Source organism: Helianthus annuus, chromosome 5 (genome assembly GCF_002127325.2).
Source record: "Helianthus annuus cultivar XRQ/B chromosome 5, HanXRQr2.0-SUNRISE, whole genome shotgun sequence".
In the NCBI taxonomy this organism is placed as follows: domain Eukaryota; kingdom Viridiplantae; phylum Streptophyta; class Magnoliopsida; order Asterales; family Asteraceae; genus Helianthus; species Helianthus annuus.
This window is the reverse complement of record NC_035437.2, coordinates 113,987,648-114,005,527: the sequence shown is the minus strand read 5'-3', so window position 1 is coordinate 114,005,527 and position 17,880 is coordinate 113,987,648. Positions and strand designations below refer to the sequence as shown.

The 17,880-nt window shown below is 40.5% G+C and overlaps 1 long non-coding RNA gene across 1 annotated transcript; it reads left to right on the top strand.

Annotated features, from left to right (window-relative positions):
• Positions 1-2,338: 2,338 nt before the first annotated feature.
• LOC110939039 lies at positions 2,339-3,733 on the top strand. The gene is made up of 3 exons (XR_002591913.2): positions 2,339-2,429; positions 2,941-3,006; positions 3,622-3,733. It is a non-coding gene; the product is annotated as an uncharacterized LOC110939039 (long non-coding RNA).
• Positions 3,734-17,880: the final 14,147 nt, after the last annotated feature.

Here is a 17,880-nt window from a genome sequence, read left to right as displayed (position 1 = left end):
GGGGTATCACCAACTAAAGGTCAAAGAAGAAGATGTGCCAAAGACGGCTTTCCGCACGAGATACGGACATTACGAATTCCTCGTGATGTCATTTGGGCTAACAAACGCTCCCGCGGCTTTCATGGACCTCATGAACCGGGTTTGCAAGCCAATGCTGGATAAGTCGGTCATCGTGTTTATCGATGATATATTGGTATATTCGAAAAGTGAAGCTGAACACGCACACCACTTACAAGAAGTGTTAGAGACACTTAGGCGAGAGAAGTTATATGCAAAATTCTCTAAATGTGCCTTTTGGTTACGAGAGGTTCAATCCATGTCATAAATGCCGACGGAGTATTGGTGGATCCATCAAAGATAGAGGCAGTGTCAAAATGGAATCCCCCGAAGAACCCTTCAGAAATTAGAAGCTTTTTGGGGCTTGCGGGGTACTATAGGAGATTCATTCAAGATTTCTCCAAAATTGCGTCACAGCTAACCAAGCTAACCCAAAAGAAAGCAAAGTTTATTTGGGGAATTGATCAAGAAAAAGCGTTTCAAACGCTAAAAGAAAAGCTAACTCAAGCTCCGGTACTGACATTGCCAGACGGAGTTGAAGACATGGTGGTTTATTCGGATGCTTCATTATCGGGGCTCGGTTGCGTGTTGATGCAACGGGGCAAGGTAATAGCCTATGCCTCGAGACAATTGAAGATACACGAGAAGAAATACCCCACGCACGATCTCGAGTTGGCAGCGGTAGTATTTGCATTAAAAATATGGAGGCATTACTTGTATGGGGTAAAGTGCACCATATTCACCGACCACAAAAGCTTGAAATACTTCTTTAATCAGAAGGAGTTAAATATGCGACAAAGGCGATGGCTGGAAACGGTGAAAGACTACGATTGTGAGATACATTATCACCCCGGTAAAGCAAACGTGGTAGCGGATGCTCTAAGCAGAAAAGCGGACTATGTCCCAATACGAGTGAGGTCGATGCAACTCGTGGTGACCTCGGGTATACTTGAACGTATTCGAGAGGCGCAGTTAGAAGCAGTAAAAGAAGAAAATTGGAAGAAAGAAAGAATAATCGGCCAATTGAAAGATTTGTCGGATGGGAACCACGGGTTGAAGACTCGATCCGGAAGGATATGGGTCCCACATACTTGTGGAGTAAAGGCGCTTCTACTTAACGAAGCTCATAAATCCCGTTATTCGATTCATCCGGGTGCAACCAAGATGTACAATGATTTGAAACAAAATTATTGGTGGCCCGGAATGAAGAGGGACATGGCGAAATATGTGGAAAAATGCTTGACATGTTTACAAGTCAAGGCGGAGCATCAGAAACCATACGGCAAACTCCAACCGTTAGATATTCCGGTTTGGAAATGGGAACATATAACAATGGACCTACTGACCAAGTTGCCTAAAACGAGTCGTGGTTATGATGCCATATAGGTAGTGGTGGATCGATTGACGAAAAGTGCTCACTTCATTCCGATTCGTGAGACTTATACGTCAGAAAAGATGTCAGAAGTTTATACCAATGAAATCATAGCACGTCATGGGGTGCCGGTGTCCATCGTGTCTGATAGGGATACCCGGTTTACTTCGAATTTCTGGCGAGATTTCCAAGAGCAAATGGGGACCAAATTGTTCATTAGCACTGCGTACCATCCTCAAACGGATGGACAAAGTGAAATCATTGAAAAGATCGGCAAGGTAGCTTACCGCCTCGAGCTACCGGCAGAACTAAGTGGAATCCATAGCACGTTTCACGTGTCACAATTAAGAAGGTGCCTAGCGGATGAAACAGCTTATATTCATTTCGATGATATTGAAGTAGATAATAGCCTGAATTATGCGGTGAGACCGGTGGAGATTTTAGATCGGAAGGTCAAATACTTACGAAATAGACAAATCGATCAAGTCAAAATCAGATGGGAGCATAGGAAGGGTTCGGACACTACATGGGAGTCCGAAGAGGAGATGTGACGTCTTCACCCTACTTTATTTGGTACGTATTACGGTTTCGGGGACGAAACCCTTTTAAGGGGGGTGGACTTGTAACACCCCGAAAATATAAAACCTTAAACTGGAATTAGTAAGGTTTAAATAAACGAGAATTTACTAACTAGGAATTTTAACCTAATTAGTTATAAGTCTAGAAATAACCTAAAGTAGAGTTAAAAGTAACTAAAAGCAATGTTGATCAAAGTGGAGGGGTTTAAGTTGTCAAAAATTGAAACTTTAATTCTAATAAACAAATAAAACATAAACTTAACACCCCACTTTGAAGCCTGGTCGACCAGAACATCAGGGGGGCGACACCCACCTTAAACCAAACTAGAATTTTACTAAAATCCACAAATTGAAGGAGCAAATCTGGTCCAAACGAAAATCCGAGCATAGAATCGTGATCCTCATCACAAGAGGATTACAAGGTATGTAAAATTTAAGGATTTCTCTCAACTTGAAATTTTCATGAATTGGGAAAAATCTGGAATTAGGGTTGCATGTGTATGTTATGATGATTGAGGAACACCTATAGTGTCTAAGGACAAACCCTAGATCAATAGAAGTTGAAATCATAAGAAATTTTGGGTGAATCCATAATCACCATGGTAGGTGATTAGTGGGTCATGTGTATTTGGATGAACACTAGAAAGTAGATTGTTAACCTAGTGTAATTTAGCAATCTGGAAGTGATTTCAGCAATTAGAAGCTAACATTCATGTAAATTGGTTGATTTATATGAAAATAGGGTTAAATGATAAACTAAAGATGTGATGTTTAAACATGTAAAAATCTGCTTATGAAGTGTTTGTTGAAATGCCTCTATGAAGGCTTAAAAACTGAAATTTCGAGTTTAAACGCATAATCATGATGTTCGGTGTATTATGCGAATTATGATTTGAAGAGAGTTCTAAACATGTCTTGAATTGAACTCTATAGGACAAGATACCGGAACGTCGAGTGGACAAGCCGGTGGTGACTCACGGTTGAAGGGCGTGCGCTAAGGTATGTAACTTAACCCGTTACATTAAGTAAAATTAGATCATTGTAATTGGTATAGTTAAATTTTAAAATACAAGTTGTTATGAATTAAAGCGAAGATATTGTTATATCGAATGTTTGGTCGAGAGACGGATTGAACTTGTTGGTAGTTGTCAAAAAGGAAGGAATTCCATAGACAAGCCAAACGGGTCGGATAATCAAGCAAGACATGATTAATGCTCCGGGTTATGATAGGTTGATTGATGAATTTGAATGTTATATAACATATTAGAGTTACAAGATTTTTCTGTACCAATATCATAGAAAACTGAATTCCTAGAGTTGGGGTCTTGGTATTATAAACAAACAAAAAATTAAAACATGGAATTCCAGGTACTACCGTAAATTACGGTAGCACCGTAATTTACGGTGGATATTAAATGTTTATGGTATAAAGCTCCTGATTTACGGTGAACCAAGAATCCTCAGGACTCACCGTAAATTACGGTGATACCGTAATTTACGGTGGAACAGGAACTTCATTGTTATTTTATTTTATTTTTAAATTAATGATTTAATCATATGCTATGTCTTATGTATTAAAATCAAAACTAATGTTTTTAATGGTTTTGACCCTAGGTGATTAGATGGATCGTACGGATGGTGGTCAAGCGATGTCGAAGAACCGAACACGATTTTTGAAGCTTCCGCTATGTTTTGAACTTATTAAATAGTTGTTCTTGGGTTGTAAACAAATTCTCAAACAACTTTTGTATGTTCTAACTTAGTCATTAGTTGACTAAGGCGTATAATACTTCTGAAACTTATGTTATGCTATCATCTTTTGGTATAAATTAGTAATTAATTCTAGTATAAATTTAAGGGTGTTACAATGTGGCAATATAGAAACCCTACAACCTAGATGTAAAGCATGTGAGGTATCAAAGAAGACACCCCGTTCAGAAAAGGCGCCTGAACAACATTAAGAGACACGTCGATTGAAGAAAGAGTAGCGATGATTCTTGAAGGGACACGATGGTTCAAGACGCAACGGTTGAGTATCTATAAATAGGTTAGAGTTTCAGTTTGTATCTTATACCTTGTTTATTCATCAAATTTAACTATCCAGTTTCAATACAGTTGCCTAATAGGGTTAATCTATTTCTTTTTGTTCTTGATTGATGGGTTAAATTCATGGTCTCCTAGGATCTATAATTATGGGCTTGTAGCAGTCATATGGGCTTGAGTTTCCATGGACTATTGTTGGGCTCGGGTGAGGTGTATCGCATAGGCCAGCTGAGGCTTTGGCCCTTATATAAAGAGACGAGAGGTTCCGGAAATATCATTCAACTCAGTTTTGTATCTCCCTCTTCATAGAAGAGTGATTTGGGTTTGTTCATATTGTAGATAAAAATTCATCTTGAATGTGTGAGTGTTGTGACTTGTGAGTGAGTCTGTTAATATTTAATGAGATTATTATGTTGATAATCTTTGTGAGATAGTTTAGAGAGTTCAATCTTGAGTTGTATCTTTCCAGAACGTTTCAAGGGTTAATAATATACAGAATTTGGGTATTTGGTTCTTCTTAATTGGTTTAAATTTAGATCCATGTTTTGTTACACTATGGGTTTAAACCGTTGAACCGGTTTGCAAAATCCTTAAATTTGTTTTCTATATTTTATTAAAATCTAATATTATGGTTATAAGTGGCCTTCCATATTTACGCTAATTAACCTCGCGATCTCAGTTCCTGTATACTACTCACGACCTTCCAGTCTTCAATATTTTATCACGAACTTGATACATTTAACATTTTAATGGCATAAATCTATTGTACACTTTTGTTTAAAAAAATTTTGTTGTAAAACTAAGTATTTTTAGCTATCTTTTATTAAGGAATTATTACTTTTGGATTATCTTTTAAGTTGAAGTTTTATTTTTATGGAATTATTAGTTTAACTAGTCAGCCCAGTTGAAGCCCGGTGTAACTAGTTGAGTTATTTCTAAGCCCAATCTGATATTGATTAAAAATTATTTAAGTTAATCTCGTACTTTTTAGTTCTAATAATTTACATCGCGATAGTTGGTAAACGGGCAACAAGCTGCGCCGCTACCCCTTTTTGAATAGCGAAACTAAGCCTTTTAAAAACTACGTCCATAGATCTCGGGGTCATAACATTACTATGCATGACCCTTTGAACTCTACTAAGTAGGTCCACAGCCTCTGGCGCAAGAAAACCAAAAGTATCAAAAGCAAATGGGATAAACACGTGCTGTTTGTCAAGGCACGCTTTCTCATGCTTGATCACTTTACCCGAAGCAGCCTTTAAAGCAGCCTGACCCACTGTGAAAGCACTACTCCCTAAGCCCATGAGCGGGGAAACCCCTGTTAGATCCACATAGGCGTGTTTTCCTCTTACCCGTCCAAAGACAAGAATGTCGGCTGGTCGATGGGTAGATCTCTCTTCCAACGGGTCTGTTAAGAAATTAACGGGTGCCTCTTTTTTAGCAGAAATACCAGCGCACCTGAATATGTCAAAAAGGACATCGCTAACCAAATCATGTCGGTATTTGAACCCCGGGAGCTCTCTTCAATGATACAATGAACTGCATGCTCATTGAAAGAATCCAAACACGCCTTATGACAAACTGGGCATACCTCGTCAACTGTGAATAAAGGAATCATGAGGCGATACTTAAGGATAGTACGGTACTCCACCGGCGACATATGTTGGCCTAACCCATCTATAGGTATAGCAAGAAGAAAATCTTGTGCATGTGGTGCTTGGAGACACTCAAAAACGGCTTTTTGTCTAACGGTCAAGTCAAACTGCACTTCGATTTCGTGGACAGTTTTACTAAAAAGAGCACTCGCCAATGCATGTTGGGCTTTAGGGGGGGGGGGCGGTGTCCTTATTAGTGAAACCGCAGAAGTCAAAGCTTGGAATCGTATCACGAAGACAAGCCAAAGCACAAACATAATCAGAATCCATACCGCATATGCCACTGTCTCTTAAGATGTGGTCCTGTAGCACCCACGATTGGGCCCTCGAGGCCACAAAAGTGTAGGATGAAGCCTCTACGGCCGAATACAACCCCAAACCTCCAAACCTAATAGGTAAAGAAGCAAGTCGCCACTGGAGGTCTCCAAAGAAAGGACCTCCACAAACCACTAATTCCTCAATCGCCTCACGCAAACCTTTGTCAAAGAACAACGCTGCATCTTCCATGTGTACAGGTTGGCATGTCCTCAAGCCAAAGAAAAGTTTGGCAATGCCCATACAGGATCGAAACAAGAGTAGTTCACTCTGCGGGTCACCTAATTTCGGTAGAAGACGCATCAAATCTACTGCCTTAGCAGCTCTTTTCTTTGCCAACATACTAATAAAGCTTGCGTCTCTACTAACAGCCCCCCCAAGAAGCTTCACCCCCACTAATGGCCTCCCGATGTCCTTAGGAAATAACCCTTCACGAAACTTGCTACGATCACAAGAAGGCCAAAATAGCTCAGTTTTCTTAGTATTAAGTTCAAGACCTAATGTTGGACCCGACACCCTAATGATGTCCAACACTCTAGCCACCTCTTTTGAACCTCCAATGACAGTCCCATCATCAAGATACCAAGCATGAAGGAGAAGCTTGCATTTGTCTCTAATATGACGCACAAGGGGAAAACAAGAGCGAAAAGAAGTGGTCCCAATGGGTCTCCTTGTTGAACTCCTGTGGTAGACCAGATGTGTCCATCTCCAAGATACAATCTTGCTGGCTGCCCATATAGAAATTCCACCCACAAAGAAATAGAAGGGCACCTCATCCTGACCTCACGAAGTAAGGCTGATCTATCCACCTGGTTAAAAGCATTAGAAAAATCTACCGTAAGCATTGCAAGAGACCCATCAGTGTGATGTTCACTTAGAACCCTATTGACGCTGTGTAAAATGGCCTCAGCGCCACCGACACGCCAACCCCAAACTGAAAATCATTAAGGTACTTGGTCATTTCTTTACCAACACCCTTCATAGCAACCTTGGAAACCAAACGCCTCCATATAGTACCCACTGCAATAGGTCTAATCCTATTGTCGGGTTTTAAAAGCGGTGTAAGGGGAGCAGACGCGACAAACTCTGCCAAACACAATGGGCATTTCCCCCTAGCCATAAGTTGACTACCGTAGTGATAGCGCATAAGAGATCAGTGGCAATAGCAGACCTCTCCACATAAAGCATCCAAAATGTGTTGTGCCCTCAAGCCATCCCTCCACATGAGGTTCCTTTAGGTCTATAGTGAATCTAAAACTTCCAAACTTAAATACTCCTTGAGGCTTTAGCTTCACGAATAGGCCACCAACCGATTGATGAGAATATTCATATTTGGTTCAGGTTAATGAAGAATATAGAAGCATTTTTTAATGCTATTCTTAACTTCCGCTAAAAGTCGGAAACTACTATTTACTATGATTATAAATTATTCTATTCTATATTGACATATTTTGTAGTGAATGCTAGTTAACTATTTTATGTATTGTATTTTCTTAATGAAGACATATTTTGTAGTGAATGTTAGTTAACTATTTTAATGAAGACATATTTTGTAGTGAATGTTAGTTAACTATTTTATGTATTGTATTATTATCTTAATGAAGTAAGACACCTAAGTTGGTTTTGTATACTTGCTCAAGTGTCGTATAATTCAAATATCTAAATATCTAGCTGAACTTTTCCTGATCATTCTATTCTACTATATCTTAAAAGACAAAGTCGGTGGGGTGACCCATCGGTTTTGCCTTAAACCCCCTAAACATTTACAATTTTGCGTTTCAAGTTTGCTACCCCTAAACTTTTATAATATTTCATTTCAACCCCATCAGTTTTGTTACGGCCCCTTCACTTTTGGAGTAATCAATTTTAGTCCCCCACGGGCTTTGCCTTACCCCCCTAAACTTTTACAATTTTGCATTTCAAGCCCCTTAGCTTTGCTACCCTCTAAACTTTTACAATATTTCATTTCAAGCCCCTTAGCTTTGCTACGACCCCTCCACTTTTGGAGTAATCAATTTTAGTCCCTTTTCTATATCTTAAAAGACAAAGTCGGTGGGGTGACCCACCGACTTTGCCTTAAACCCCCTAAAATTTTACAATTTTGCGTTTCAATCCCTTCAGCTTTGCTACCTCTAAACTTTTATAATATTTCATTTCAACCCCATCAGTTTTGTTACGGCCCCTTCACTTTTGGAGTAAAAAATTTTAGTCCCCCACGGGCTTTGCCTTACCCCCCTAAACTTTTACAATTTTGCATTTCAAGCCCCTCAGCTTTGCTACCCTCTAAACTTTTACAATATTTCATTTGAAGCCCCTCAGCTTTGCTACGACCCCTCCACTTTTGGAGTTATCAATTTTAGTCCCTTATCTAACTTTACTATTCTTCTACTTTAACAATTGGCATTTTTAGCCCCTAGCTTTTTACTAATATCTATATTACTTAAAGTACAAAGTCGGTGAAACCACCACTCTTTGACTTTCAAAATTTCCACTTTTAGCTTATAGTTTTGTGATTCATATTTTTTGCATATAAAATTTTCCTTTTTTTACTCTCTACTTTTGTGACTTGCATTTTTACCTATAGTTTGGTAATTTACGTTTTTGGCACATATGCTTTATACCAACCGCTCAACTTTTAAACTTTGCTTTTTTACATTTTGACATAAATTTGGTATGCGTTTTCGGCCTTTATTTTGTGTGTTTCCTACATATGAATCGGGTCACATATAATACGTTTTGACTTGATGGTATAAATTCGAGTTAGTCGAGTCGCATATAATACGTTATGATTGTACAGTATGTGTGACAACCCGAAATTTCAAGGTCTTTCTCTACGCGTCACTTGTTTCACAAATCCTGTGTTCACAATTCTTTTTACGTTGTATCTTGTGCTTGATATTTGAATGATTAAGGTATTGTTACGTTTGGGTGTTATATGATGTCTATGTAATGTTTATTCATAATATGTTCATGTTTAACTTTGGGTTGCACAACACATTTGATTTGAAACTCATTTGACGAAGAACTAGAATTCTTCACAACCATCTCGATGAAGAATAGATCTTCGTCACGAAGAAGACTCTTCGCCGAAAAGGGTTCGTCGCCAAAACACTCCACGACGAAGAATGATCTTCGTCGAGAGAGATACTTAGCCAAAATGGGCCTTCGACCTAGGTTGTTCGAGGCCCAGAATGGCCTGCTGTTATTATTTGCATAACTCATCAAAACGTAAACATCAAACCCTAAACATACTCGATGGCTGTTTCCGATAATTCGAAGTCTCTGTGTCTCGATCAAATCCATCTATTCAATATCATGGTTAGTGTTCCCTTGTTAATAGTGTGTTATGCTTCTGATGTTGTTTTGTTTGTTTGTTATATAATTGATTAGGGTTTCATCACTAATATTGTAATCTAGAAATTACATGTTGAGGGTTCGAGGGTTTGTATGCATTCCTACTCGTGATGGGGTTTGATGATTCTGATTTATGAACTTATATCATGATAAACTGATATTCTGATTGTGTGCGGTAATAGGATGATTAGGGTCAATGATTGTTTAGTATGGTTTGTATGATGATTGAGAACTGTTATGTTTGAATGGTTAATGATTGTTCATGTTTATGGTACATGTTCATGGTTGAAAGTGTTGTTTGATCCGATTCGAAAACTTTAAAACGTGTTAGCATCTGTTAAGGCTGAAATAAAGGAATTGAAACCGTCTGTGAGTGCAACGATGAAGGATTTTCCCCATGAAGAACACGGCTCGACGAAGAATGTGATTCTTCGTTGACTGGTTCTCGACGAACTATTAGGGTCCTTCGTTATGTTCATCCTCGACGAAGAATGATTCTTCGCCCTGCTCAACCCCGACGAAGGTTAGTCCTTCGTCAGGGGATTCTTTTCCAAGGGAGCATTCCACGAAGAATGGATTCTTTGTGGAGATGCTGCATGTGTGTAAGCCAACAGAAACATTGATAATGTGTTTAATAATGGATGTTTTGTACTTATGAAAGCTATTGTTGCATGTCAATAAGAATGAGAGATCTGGTATGACTTGTGTGAATAACAAACCCGCCTGTTATGTGTTGTTACGTGACTTGATTATTTATGAAACTGATCTTGATTGGTAACCACGGGAGGGTTTGGGTTGACCAACTTGGACGGGTAACTTAACATACCGAGCAAATCAAAGGTGAGTTCATTCCTCTTGAGCATGCGTCCCGGTGGGTGGGACAATCAAATGGGTATTCCTGAGAGGAATAAGTCTTTTAGTTAAAAACTGGGATGTTAGATAATACACTCATTTCCTATCACCTTAAGTCCCATCTTATACCGAATAGTTACCTGAGAGGTAACATGGTATTAGTTGATAGCGCTATTAGGCTTGGCAACCTCACACCGTACCTGAGAGGACGGGTGTGAACTAATGACCTTAATCATGACCAATTCTTAGATAGGGGGCATTGGGGATGTGCAAAACAATCTGGAAGCCCTCTTGTACGGTACTCGAGTTATTATCAACATTATTAACAATGAACTGAACTAATCACCTGGCAATCAACGTTTTCGTAAAACTATGAACTCACCAGCGTTGTCTGATACACTTGTTGCATGCTCGTAGGTCGTTAGGTACTATGGATAAGGAACTTGCTATCTGGATTGCTGGAGTGGTCATGGGTCGCACTGCTTGGATATGCATGACTTGTTTACGGATTTCACATACATTTGGTTTTGAAACGTTTAAACAATGTTTCACTATTTGCTTCCGCTGAACATGTTAAACTTGGATTATGTTATGAATGTTTTATCATGATAAATGGGAACTTTGTTTAATAACTTGATATTAATTCAATGTGATTGGTGGCTATATCTTGGTACGTCACACGCCTAGCGGGGTCACCGCATGTGGTATTTTGGGGGTGTGACAGTTTGGTATCAGAGCCACTGGTTATAGTGAACTAGGTTTTAAAATATTTTTATAAAACCAGGCTATAACGGAACAGTTTAGAAAATCGACCATGACACTCAGCTCCAGATTGCAAGGTTCGTCTCTCGTTTACTTATTGCACATCATATTTAGTGAACACTTGAGTATGACATTGCATATGAATGCACACCTAGCACTATAGTATGAGTTCTTGTGTTACTAGCCTACGTTATGTGATTGATAGTGTAACACTTCCCTAAACCTTCCTTATCTATATTGTGGTGTTTTTGTCTTGCTACTCGAATCTGAGGAACCTTTTAGCATAAGTTAGGAGGAGCTGAGATAAGCATGCAAAACACATTGTTATTATGGGTGCACACATAATAATAATGTGGGGTGTATGTGAGTCCCAGTGAGGCTTAACGAGTGTGAAGGGGGTTCTGTTCCGTTGTTTGGTATTGTAATAGAACTCGGTAATCTGTAGAAATCATCATGTTTGATCCCTACTCAATCTCGACTTCTAATCTTTTCCACTCTTCTTAAATAGAATCATGAACGGATGAAATGGTGGACGTGGTGGAGGCCGCGGCGTTGGACGTGGCAACAGTACTATGTCTCAGGCTGAGTTAACCGATTTGATCAATACTCGTGTGGCTGAAGCCTTGGCGGCTTAGCAGGCTGGTACGTATATGCCAAATACTCATTATCCTTGTGTCGCGTACTCGAATCTTACCCGTATGTTGTATTTTCTTTCGTCTTTAGGTCAACAAGTGAATCAGAACAATCCGCCTGTGTGCACGTTTAAGACGTTCATGGATTGTAAGCCACAAACGTTCAGTGGGACTGAAGGAGCTGTGGGACTACTGCGTTGGTTTGAGAAAGCAGAATCGGTGTTCGCGATGTGTAACTGTCCTGCTGGGGACAGAGTGAAATATGCTTTAGGCACACTAGAGGATGGTGCCTTGACTTGGAGGAATTCCCAAGTCCAAATGCTGGGTATTGAAATGGCGAATGCGACCACTTGGGATGACTAAAAGGAGCTGATGAGTGTGGAATACTGTCGTCGTGACGAACTACAGAAACTGGAGAACGAGTACTATAACCTGAAGATGGAAGGATCTGAGATCGAGGCGTACACGAAGCGATCTCACGAACTTGCGAATATGTGTCCTAACTTGTCTCGACCACCACCTCGAAGAATCGAATTGTACATCAAAGACTTAGCACCACAAGTTAAGGGTTTGGTCACTGCTGCAAACCTTGACAACTTGCCTCGGATCATTCGTTTAGCGCACAAGATTACAGACCAAGAGGTCGAGCGTGGTTCTCTACCACCACGTGTTTCTGCTACTGGTGCTACTACTGCTACAACTACTCCTACTACTGACAGCAAACGTAAATGGAATGATGTGGACAAGGTGTCCAACTCGAATCAGTCATAGAAGAATCCCGACCACGGCAGCAACCGCAGTTTAAGCCAGTCATCTTCCGTTAACCAGAATCAGAGCAACAACTCGAATCAGGGTTCTTACGCAGGGAAGCAACCTAAGTGTAACAAGTGTAACTTCCACTATCGTGGGCCGTGCACCTGAGTCTGTCACAGGTGCAACAAGTGGGACATATGGCAAGGGATTGCAGGGCCCTGCTCCCTAAGCAGCAACAGTCTTCACAGCAACAACAACCACAACAACAGGAAAGGCAGTAGCCTCAACAGAATCAGGGAAATCGCAAGGGCTGTTTTTAGTGTGGAGACGAGGGTCATTTTAGACGGGATTGCCCTCAAATGAATCAAAATGCTGGTAACAACAACAACAACAACAACACTGGGAACAACAACAACAACGGGAACAATGGAGGGAATGGCGTGCGTGGAAGAGTGTTTACTATCGGTGCTCGGGAAGCTAGAAATGACGGCAACGTTGTGACTGGTACGCTTTCCGTGAACTTCTGGTGCCGATTGGAGTTATGTATCTTTGGAGTTCAGTCGGCAGTTAGGGTTAACTCCTACACCTCTTGTAACCAAACATATAGTAGAATTAGCTGATGGCAAATCGATTGAAACCTCGCATGTTCTTTTTGGGTGTAAACTCGATCTTATGGGTCAAGTGTTCGACATTGACCTACTCCCCATTACTCTTGGAAGTTTCGATGTAGTCATTGGTATGGACTGGTTGTCTAAACATCAAGCGGAAATTCTCTGTAAAGAGAAAATTGAGCGTATCCCACTCCCTAGTGGAGAATCTCTGTCAGTTCAAGGTCATCGTAGTGGTGCAATGGTTGGCATCATCTCAGCCATGAAAGCCCAGAAGTGTTTACGAAAGGGCTACCCTGCTATTTTAGCGCTTGTTACTGATACTCAACCTGAAGAAAGGAAAATCGAAGACTTGCCAGTGGTTCGTGAATTTTCCGATGAATTTCCTGAAGAACTTCCTGGTTTACCTCCACACCGTCAGGTGGAATTTCAGATTGATCTTACACCAGGAGCAGCCCCGATTGCTCGTGCTCCTTATCGTCATGCGCCAGGAGAGTTGCAAGAACTGTCAAATCAACTCCAAGAACTGTTGGATAGAGGTTTTATCCGACCCAGCTCTTCGCCTTATGGAGCCACGGTCCTATTTGTGAAGAAGAAAGACGGGTCCTTTCGTATGTGTATAGATTACCGTGAGCTCAACAAGGTGACCATCAAGAACTGTTATCCTTTACCACGTATCGACGATCTGTTTGACCAGTTGCAAGGGTCAAGTTTTTACTCGAAGATCGACTTAAGATCGGGCTATCATCAGGTGAGAGTCCGAGAAGAGGATGTCCCTAAAACAACATTTCGAACACGGTATGGCCACTACGAGTTTCTGGTTATGCCATTCGGGTTAACTAACGCACCAGTGGTTTTCATGGATCTCATGAACCGTGTGTGCAAACCGTATCTTGACGATTTCGTCATTGTGTTTATCGATGACATCCTGATCTACTCTAAGAGCAAAGAGGACCACGAACGACACTTGCGTCTTATCTTGGAGCTCCTGAGAAAGGAGCAACACTACGTGAAATTCTCTAAGTGTGACTTCTGGATTCGAGAGGTACACTTCCTCGGCCACATTGTTAACGAAATGGGGATATACGTGGATCCTGCTAAGATTGATGCCATCAGAAATTGGGCGGCACCGAAGAATCCTTCGGAGGTGCGACAATTTCTCGGTCTCGCTGGGTACTATCGCAGATTTATTAAAGACTTCTCGAAGATCGCTCAACCTCTTACCACGTTGACACAGAAAGGCGTTGTATATTCTTGGGGAATGAAGCAGGAAGATGCCTTCTAACTCTTGAAACAAAAACTCTGCAGTGCGCCGATATTGTCATTTCCTGAAGGTACCGAGGATTTTGTGGTGTATTGTGATGCTTTTATTCAGGGCCTCGGTTGTGTGCTAATGCAACGTGAGAAGGTGATAGTGTACGCTTCTCGACAGTTGAAGGTTCATGAGAAGAATTACACGACTCACGACTTAGAGTTGGGGGCCGTGGTCTTTGCATTAAAAATCTGGAGGCATTACTTGTACGGTACGAAATGCACTATTTATACCGACCACAAGAGCCTTCAGCATATCTTTGATCAGAAGGATTTGAATGTGCAACAGCGTCGCTGGGTAGAACTCTTAAACGACTATGATTGTGCAATCAAGTATCACCCAGGTAAAGCTAACATTGTAGTTGATGCCCTTAGTCGAAAGGAAACGAAACCCAAGCGTATCCGCGCTCTACAACTCACTATCCACTCTAATTTACCTGATCAGATCCGTTTGGCTCAGACTAAAGCGTTGAAGGAAGAAAACCTGGAAGCTGAATATTTGCGGGGCATGGAAAAACGACTCGTGGAGTGATCAGACGACATTCATTATTTTATGGAATGAATATGGGTCCCTTTGTATGGCAATCTTAGAGAGCTCGTGATGGACGAAACACACAAGTCTCGATACTCTGTTCACCCGGGTTTAGATAAGATGTATCAGCACCTAAAAGTTTTATATTGGTGGCCGAAGATGAAAGCTTACATCGCGACGTATGTAAATAAGTGTTTGACTTGCGCGAAGGTCAAGGTAGAGTATCAGAAACCCTCAGGCCTGCTTCACCAACCAGAAATACCCTTGTGGAAATGGGGGCAAATTGCTATGGATTTCGTGACAGGTTTGCCAAGAACTCAAAACGGAAACGATACCATCTGGGTGATCGTTGACCGCCTCACAAAGTCAGCGCACTTTCTAGCAATCAAGGAAACGGATAAGTTCTCACAACTTGCCGCGGTTTACCTAAAGGAAGTGGTTTCTAGGCATGGGGTGCCAACCTTTATTATCTCAAATCGTGACCCGCGTTTCATATCCGATTTATGGCAGTCGATGCATAAATCATCCGGCTCACGTCTTGACATGAGTATTGCTTATCACCCACAGACGGATGGTCAAAGTGAACGAACCATTCAGACACTTGAAGACATGCTGCGAGCATGTGTGTTTGATTTTGGCAAAGGCTGGGAGAAACACTTGCCGTTGATAGAGTTCTCTTACAACAACAGCTACCATGCCAGTATTCAGGCAGCTCCGTTCGAAGGTAGGTGACAGATCACATGTCCGGCTGAGGTAGGTGACAGATCACATGTCCGGAACTTGTACTTGAAACTTCAGAGAAGAATGTCCAGATCAGAAATCGTATGGCGGCAACGCGCGACCGTCAGGAAAGCTACGCTGATAAACGTAGGAAGCCGTTGGAGTTCGCTGTAGGCGATTGCGTTATGTAGAAAGTCTCGCCCTGGAAGGGTGTGGTGCACTTCGGGAAGCGCGGCAAGCTTAATCCACGCTATGCAGGGCCGTTCAAAATTCTGGAACGAATTGGCAAGGTGGCTTACAAGCTCGAGTTAACTGCAGAGCTGGTGATGTCTGTCGTTAGTGACATGCAAAAACCGAAATAAACTAGTAGCTAGAGTAAGTCGGATATCGAACCAAGGGAGGATTGTGGAAAGTGTTAATATGCTAAGTATTAATTAACTAATGCTAAAAAGTAAAAATCAATTGAGAGTTTGATTGTTTAAGAGAATTGTCTAAGTTAACGAATAAAAATTGAGATTTAAATCAATAGGAGAGAAAATGGTTACTCCAAATTTCAGGTTTTACAGCTAACTTCAACTACGTGTTTAATCGTGACCTACATAGACATAGGTGTTAAACTTGATTAACTAATTATGATAACCAACGACTAAGTACTCCAGTCAATACATAACGGGAGGTTATCGAATGATTATCAATTACAATTTACAAACCCTAACCCCATGTCAAATATATCCCAATTACTAGAACTCTCGAGAACTGAATGCTTAGAAATTAAGGTTTAAATAAATGCAATTGTTTACAACCAATAAATCAAACCAAGGTGAAAAGCATCGAATGCTTAGATCACCGAGTTAAAACAATTATAGCAAACACATAGTATCACCTAACTTACAAAAACCCTCTATCCGGAGGAAACCACTAGGAGACTAGCCGCTCATGTGGTAAGATTGATCTTCGTAGGCTTCTCTTCTCTCGTTCCAACCCCTGCCGTCTCCGTCTGAATGTCGGCCCATGAAGTCCAACTAATTAAAACCAAAGATGCCCCCTAGATGTCTGCGATGATGTGATCATTTAGACCCAACCTCCTTTTCACGTGTGGGTTTTAATCGGCTGCCCCCAATGTGATGATGAGAATTATCTTTATAATCCAATAATAATGGTGCCAAAAGGTCACAAGTCTGCATCCCTTATTTTAAGGTTTGTCATACCTTTTAACCCTTGAACAAAAACAAGTCCACACGCTGCCTTTCTTTCTGCCGTAACCTACGTTTATGGCCGTAACCTACGATCTTGACATTCTGTTTCTTCTTTCTTTCTTGGTCCGTAGGTTACACATTAGACTCCCTAAGCTATGGTTTAACTTTCATATAATGACATGCAGGTCCCTAGACTTTATTACTTCCACATCTCTCGCACTTCTAAGGTATTTCTCGACCTGAACATCTACCGAATGATGTTATTCACTTGAGTATTATTCCCGGTTGTTCCTCTTGGCCACCACGCTCTCTAACTTTACCGAATTAACCCGATTAACCTGTAAATCAACAAACGCTCGTAGTTAGTATATTCAAAAGACATAATATCATAAAACGCATTAACTCACACAAATTAATACACTTAAGGCTCGTGTTTCACACTCCCCATCACATCCCCACACTTATCATTTATTGTCCTCAAGCAACCATCATACACATTACTCACCTTATTAACAAATCACCATTAAATCCCTTACCGAATCAACAATTTAAGAACCCAAGTCATACCCATCTTATAGACTGACACAATCGAGATTGACAATCTGACAAATACGTGATACGCATTTAAAACAATTTAAAACTTGCCTAACTAAAACTAACATGCTTATGATACTACACACATGCCACACGCCCCTCACAATGTTTACTCATCTCGGCTTTATCAAGACTAGCGTGTAATGTGCTAGTACATATTTCGCTCAAAACCAAATATGCTACTTTGAAATCATAAGCTTGTATAGCAATCATACCTCCACTGTATCAAATAACGTAGCACATATCAAAAAGGACTTTTGGGTTTTGGGTTAAAGGTAAAGGTAGGGATGTATTTTTGGGTTTTTATGTTTATACGGTGAACACAAACGAATATACCAAACCATGATAACTTATTCACAATGATACTAACACTTTGGGTTATTTTTCGACCCAATTATTTAACACGAATCTAACAATGATTTTTGTTTTTCTTTTTTTTTTCATTTCGTTTTTTTCATAACATACTTCTAAACATACTTGTCATTCATGGTTGGTAATCAAAAGAGTCAAACAAGGTGTAGCAAACGAAGGATAAAAGGCTCAACA